Consider the following 6,490-nt stretch of genomic DNA (forward strand, 5'->3'; position numbering starts at 1 on the left):
TTATCTTTCCAAAAATTATTTGTTATCAAAGTAGTTAGCAAATTCTCAAACAGTGAAAGTATTTTGATTATGACGAAATTTTATTCACATTATAGACATACGTCCTTAAAGGCCGAGGTTTGGGTATAAATAGCAGTCAATCGGGGAAATGGTGGAGAATATGATTTTTCTTGCCACTTTCAGATTACAGGAGTTAAAGGGCAGGTGACAAAAAACCATATTCTTCTCAAAACATTTCCTTTCATAAAGATAAAATAATTTATAACAAGCCCCCCCCCCCCCTTCGACTAGCATCGGATGACATCACACAGCTCAATTAAGAGTGCTAAAAATCCCAGCTGCGGCTGATCTCCGAGTTTTGCCGATCTTTAATGAGATAAGAAACCCCTGCGTGTTACACGCCAAAGATGACATACGCAGCAATCGGCCAAATAGTAAACAAAGCAAAGGAAGAGGAATGTACAGCAACCGTTTGTAGTGCTCCGGATGATATAAGACCATATAATTTTGATTCTGAGAGCTCTGAAATAGAATTTGAAGAGGAGAACGTTGGAAACCAAGGCAACACAAGAACTGACAATTTGGCATGGTAAGAAAAAGATTACATTATGTTATTATATGTTATCTCATTATTGTAGCTGTTGTCCTTCTGACAAATTTTAATGATAACAATTAAAATAAAAAAGTTACTATGCACATATAAAAATTATAATATGTCTTGAGGTCAAATTATTTGTGAATGAATTTTTTAAATAAATGTTTACAGGTGTGATTGTGAAAATTGTGTAATGATGGAAAAGGAAGAAGAATGTCTATGCTGTCATGAATTGGCTCAAGTCATAGAACAAATTGATTCTAAAAACCTGAAATGCATTACACAACGAGGGCTTTCGGGGTAATTGTGTGAACGTAGATGTCCTGGAAGTCTCTTTATATGAGTTTTTGGAACGAGACGGGCCAATAGATGATAATGAGCCAATACATGAGTAAGAATTATGTTCAAGCAGACATTTCATTTTGAAAAAAAAAAACTTAATTTGCTAAAATATTATTAAAAACCATTCATTTTATTCAGGTTAAATCTATTTTTATTTCACAGGTTGTACGATATTTTGGCTTATAGAAGATTCACATGTTGGATCTGGCATATATTAGGAAAAAACAGAAGAAAAGTGATTCCTGCATGTGCGGTAAAAACAATCCGTGACACTTTTCCATCAGAATCTTACGTAGGATTCGAATATCCGCGTCCTTGGGCTTCACTGTTGAATTCCATGAGAATATCTGGAGCCTCTTTTGTTTACAAGTTCAGTTTTATCAAATTGTTCATAGTTTTCAGTAAAAAGTTGAGGCTTATCGGCTTTATATCCAAAAACAAAATCTTCATATGCAAATTTAAGTGATGGATACAGCTGTCGTCTCAAGAAGACTTTGTCTAACAAGTGTCCAATGTACTCTGGATAATAAAGATAATTTATTTCAAATTCTGATTTAATTCATACTTGTAATTTCATACATATTATTTGTGTATGTATTTGTACATCCCAAATGTAGCAGGAACTCTTTCAGGTTTTACAATACATTCCTGTCCCTTTTTTGCCTTTGGGTAGCATACCCGCCACTGCTGTTTGCCTTCTTTGGTCATGGATTGCCTCCGTGTGCCATTTTCATTGTAATGGAGAGCAGCAACACAAAGTCTATAAATGATTGAAATTAAATAAGTATTCAAGCTTTTGAATTTTACCAAGATATTTAAGCTAATTGCGATCACTATAGCAAAATGTACCTTGCAAGCATTGGTGTGTAGAAAAAGTGTGTACTCTTCGGGACAAAATGGTTAACAACTGAATGGAAAACTTCTAAACCTTTTGTTTGGTGTATATGAGACAGTTTGGGAAGATCGCGCAGTAGATATGGACTTTCTACGCCTCCTTCACCATTTTGTAACATCTTGAACCTAAATAGAATGTAAACAAAACATTTTTTATTGATGAAGAATTGAGTAGCGAAATAAAAGATCACCTCACTTAAAATGTTATAAATCATATATTACCTTGTCTCATCCAGTCTCTGGGTTCAAGTTCCCCATGTTCACACTCGAGGAAAATTTCTGAGTCGTGGTTGTGAACGTTTATAATGTGGTTGCTGATCGACTTCCACTTATCGAGCTTTAGTTGACCATTGTCTCCACTGCTTGCAGCCACCCAGTAGGTATGGTTGACAATACCTTTAATCCATGGTCTAATTTGGCCAGCCCCACGCTTTTTTGCGGCATTTTATAGTTTTCGCAATGTTCCTTAAAAAAGACAAAATTGCAACAGTAGATATATAAAATGACACCAGAATAGAATATACGCTTTTGGATATTTACAACCGTACCTTTCGCAATGTGGCAGACATCAAAGTAATGATTGATTTCTGGTCTATCTTTCTTCATGTATGACTTTATCATAACATGACGGTCTGTCACCAGATCATGCACTTGAATATTGTTCAATTCCAGATCTCGTAATCCACGCTTGAGACCAAGTAACTTCATATGTGTTGATCCCTTAACGTCATTGCTCTGAAATTGTGTGCAAAAATTAGTATAATTCTGCGTTTGCATATTATATCGTTGATTTTAATTCTATTTTTTAAAATGGCATCTTACCTGAACCAACTGAACATCAATTATTTTATTTGACTCGAGGTCCATGAGCGAGTAGCTGCAATACTTAGCACTGTATCCTGGTGAATCACACCTCCCATCACCACCAAGTACGACACGAGATTTATCTGTTGATAAAAATACATGTTTAAGTTTAATTCTAATCCATGTACCTTTGCTTTAGAGGTTATTTATAATTTTGGGAATGAAAAAAAATAGATATATTTATTAAAATTAAGAACTAGTTTGCTAAAATACCTCGTAGGGATTCAAACAGGTCAGCCTGTTGTGAAGTAGGCCTATACACTTCAATAGCAGCTGGAACACTATAGCAATTTTGAAGTCTAAGGATACTGCGAGCACTTGGCACAAGAACCTTTAACTGATCAAATAACATCAATGCTTTGGACGTTATATTTCCACTAAACACAATTGCACTAGCTAAATGCAGATTGAACCATGGCAACTTCTTGTGTGATGACTGTGACTGCCATTTATTATTATGACCATTCTCACAGGTAGAGAGAGTTAATATCATGCTGCCTTTGCTGTACTCTACAATAGGTATGCACTGCCCACAACAAATGTGACACACAGATAATAGCCTCTGAAGAGAACTTTCAGATGCAATGTAATATTTTTCCTCTGATGGATTTTCTGTTGTTTCTAATTTGTAATTACATGTTTCTTCATCTTCAGATTCTTCTTCAAATTCAGATTCCTCATTATCACTTAGGCTGAAATCTGGATCTTTATCTTTATTTGCACTATAAAGATCTTCATCATCACTGCTATTAATATAATGTTTTTGTGTCACCTGTCCTTTAAATTTGAAATATCTCTCAATTAGGTTATCTTTACACTGCAATAGTTGCAAGGCAACTCACCCACAATCTTAGACACAGAAATAGGATTTCATTGTGTTTTTTTTATTTTTAATTAGTTTTTAATTTTGAATTGAAAAACTGAAGCACAGCTAAATTTTGAATTCTGTCCAAGTGATTGACAGGAAGAGGCGGTACAGCCTTTGTTATTGTTTACACCGGATGCTGACTCATAGCTTATATATAGTTCCCACCAAGATGAGAGTAACCGTCATGCAGATAAAAGAATTGCCTTACCTCAATGTAAACATGTGTTTAAGTTGAACAGTTAATCCACAATAAATCTGATAATACTGTTTATGACTATGACTAATAAATCTAATTAATCTTGGTGATTAATTTTACGTAGAATTAAGTGGCACAGATAAGCATGTTACACATGCATTTACAACAGGTACAAAGTCTGTTAATACTCCCAACACTCCTAAATTCATTAATCAGGAGTGTCAACTTCCCAATTTTCATCCCAACACTCCTCAATTCATTAATTAGGACTGTCAACTTCCCCATTTTCATCTTCATTTTCCAATATCTGATTGATTGTATTTGCGCTTTTAAATGCTTTCTAGATTACAGTTGACCTCAGCCATTTTACCGCCATCACAGGAATAACTGGAATTCCCAATCATATAAATCCTTGAATAATAAGTTTCTCTTTTTGCACTAATGCAATTTCCTACTTCTGTTTAGCTGTCGGTTAATCACTTCAATTTGCATTATCCTGGATTATTTTGAATTGTTTATACTCGAGCAATGTTAGCACTGTTTACAGAACACAAGTCTCTTATTGATGAAAAGGCGCGAAAACTGGCTTCCCTGCATGAAGTCATAAAGATAGCAAAAGGCTTACTCGTGGTACATTTGAGAGGTAAAAGTGGGGTCTTGGTGTCAATTCATTGGATTTTTGAAACTGAAAACTGGCACTTTCACCCCCCCCCCCCCCTAAAAAAATTACAAATATTAAGTATCATGATGAAGGGAAAACTCGTAGCTTTTATATATTTATCTTTATTATGCATTGTTAAATTTGGATTTTTTTATTATCGCCATTATCTCAACCCCCTCCTATACCTCCACAGTAGGTTTCAAATTTTGCATAACTTTTAGTATCAATCAGTTACTTGGAATGTGAAGATGGCGAATAACCAGACCAAGAAATCAACAAACTTTAGAATTGATATTCAAGGTGATGGTGAATTTAAAAAATGCAGAATGCAAACAGTGAAAAATGTGTTGACGTCAGCGAGAAACAAACCTGCAACCAATGATTTAATTATTAATGAACTCTTGACATTCTAAATTGAAAATCATGAAAACACTGCAAGGAATGACAGAAAAAATGTTTTCCCACCTTCTTATGTTAGACCAAGAAGAAGGACACATATCAGCACATTTTTGTTGCAGCAGAATCATCAATTTCCAATGAAAGGTTATGTTATTTCCATTCGGTTTCAGTGCAACATTGACAAGAGTCATGGATACCTTTGGTCTTCATCTCCTTACCTGCCAAACAATGAATATCTTGTTAACCATCGAGTCAATCATGGATATCTCTGTAGTGGAATGCTTCCCTCCCATTACCCAAGATTTTCTAATGGCGCAGGCATAGGGTGAATCCAGGCACGTAGCATCAGGGGGGCCTGGCCCCCCACTTTTTCTCGCAGCGACCAATTTTTTAAAATTTACATATTGAAAATTGAATTACCTTTTTTGGAGGATGTAAAAAATTAATACGAAAAGAAGGATTAGGATTTTGAAGATTTTGGGAAAGTCTTATTTCCCTCCCCCTTTTTTTTTTTTTTGCTTGTCAAGATTTTTTGGAGGAGTCTGGCCCCCCCACTTTCAAAAACGATGCTACGTGCCTGTCAAGAAGCAAAGAAGAAATTTTGTCTTCATACTACAAAGAGGTGGCTGAGCAGGTGTACATGTACATGGATTTCACTCAGGATGCACTCTATGGCACTTATAAGGACCTATATGGAATAAATATTGTAACAGATGCAAGACATGGATGGCGCAAAAATGCGAAGGATACTTCTGTTGTCGCAGTTGGGGATATTCACACACAGTTATTGACTGTGTCCATGTAACAAAAGCCCAGGACCCGGTAAATTATATATTGGGCCATCCTTAAAAAAATGTTTGTTTGGAATTGCCGCCTGGGGGTTTTCAGACCCAGGAGGGAGGGAGGTAAATTATTATTTTTTTTTTCAAATTGGAAATTTATTTTATAATTGTTGAAGAATTAAAATGTCAATTGAAAACAGTGAAATGTTTATTACTTTTCTTTGTTCGGACATGTCAAACAAGAAAAACACACACAAAAGAGTGCTCAAAAATAACATTTAGTGAACCAAAACTGATATTCAAACTTTTAGATCTAGTTTTAACAGTCTATTTCATAGGGTTTCTTCTTGGAACTTCTAGCCCTTTTTGGAGACAATTCACACAAACTGGAAGAACCACGCAGAATTTCTTTAGAAGATTTTGGTCCTTTTGAACATCAGCTGAAGCACAATAGCAGCAAAGATCTTTTCTTGTGCCTTTGGCTGCTTCTGCATAATATGCAAACTCCATGTGCATTGTGCAGTTCAACTGCAAACGAACAAACACTTTTCCATGAAGAAGATCACCTAAAACAAAGAAACAATACTTCAATGAATCACATGCAGCAAATATTAATTTTATTGCATAAATTTCCTAAAAATTGCAATATTAAATAAAATATTAATTTTTAATATTCTGGATTTATCTATAAATAATTTACCTTCGGGTATTAAAAGAGCTCCACATGTGTAATCATACTTTTCTAGTGTTCTTGCCAAAGTCCTTGTGTCCCTAAGTGTCAGAGTTTTCTTTGAATAGATACATCTTATCTTTTCACATTCACAGCAGGTAACTGTTGACCTTACATTTTGGGCAACCAGAAAGCTGTTCTTTACTCCCTGAAATCAGA

General features: G+C 35.1%; 2 pseudogenes; one reads left to right on the forward strand and one right to left on the reverse strand.

Moving 5' to 3' along the window:
* The first annotated feature begins 290 nt into the window (after positions 1 to 290).
* LOC128172627 (uncharacterized) lies at positions 291 to 1,490 on the forward strand (annotated as a pseudogene).
* A 69-nt stretch (positions 1,491 to 1,559) lies between these two features.
* LOC128172069 (uncharacterized) lies at positions 1,560 to 5,112 on the reverse strand (annotated as a pseudogene).
* Positions 5,113 to 6,490: the final 1,378 nt, after the last annotated feature.

Source organism: Crassostrea angulata, chromosome 2 (assembly GCF_025612915.1).
Source record: "Crassostrea angulata isolate pt1a10 chromosome 2, ASM2561291v2, whole genome shotgun sequence".
NCBI classification, from domain to species: Eukaryota; Metazoa; Mollusca; class Bivalvia; order Ostreida; family Ostreidae; genus Magallana; species Magallana angulata.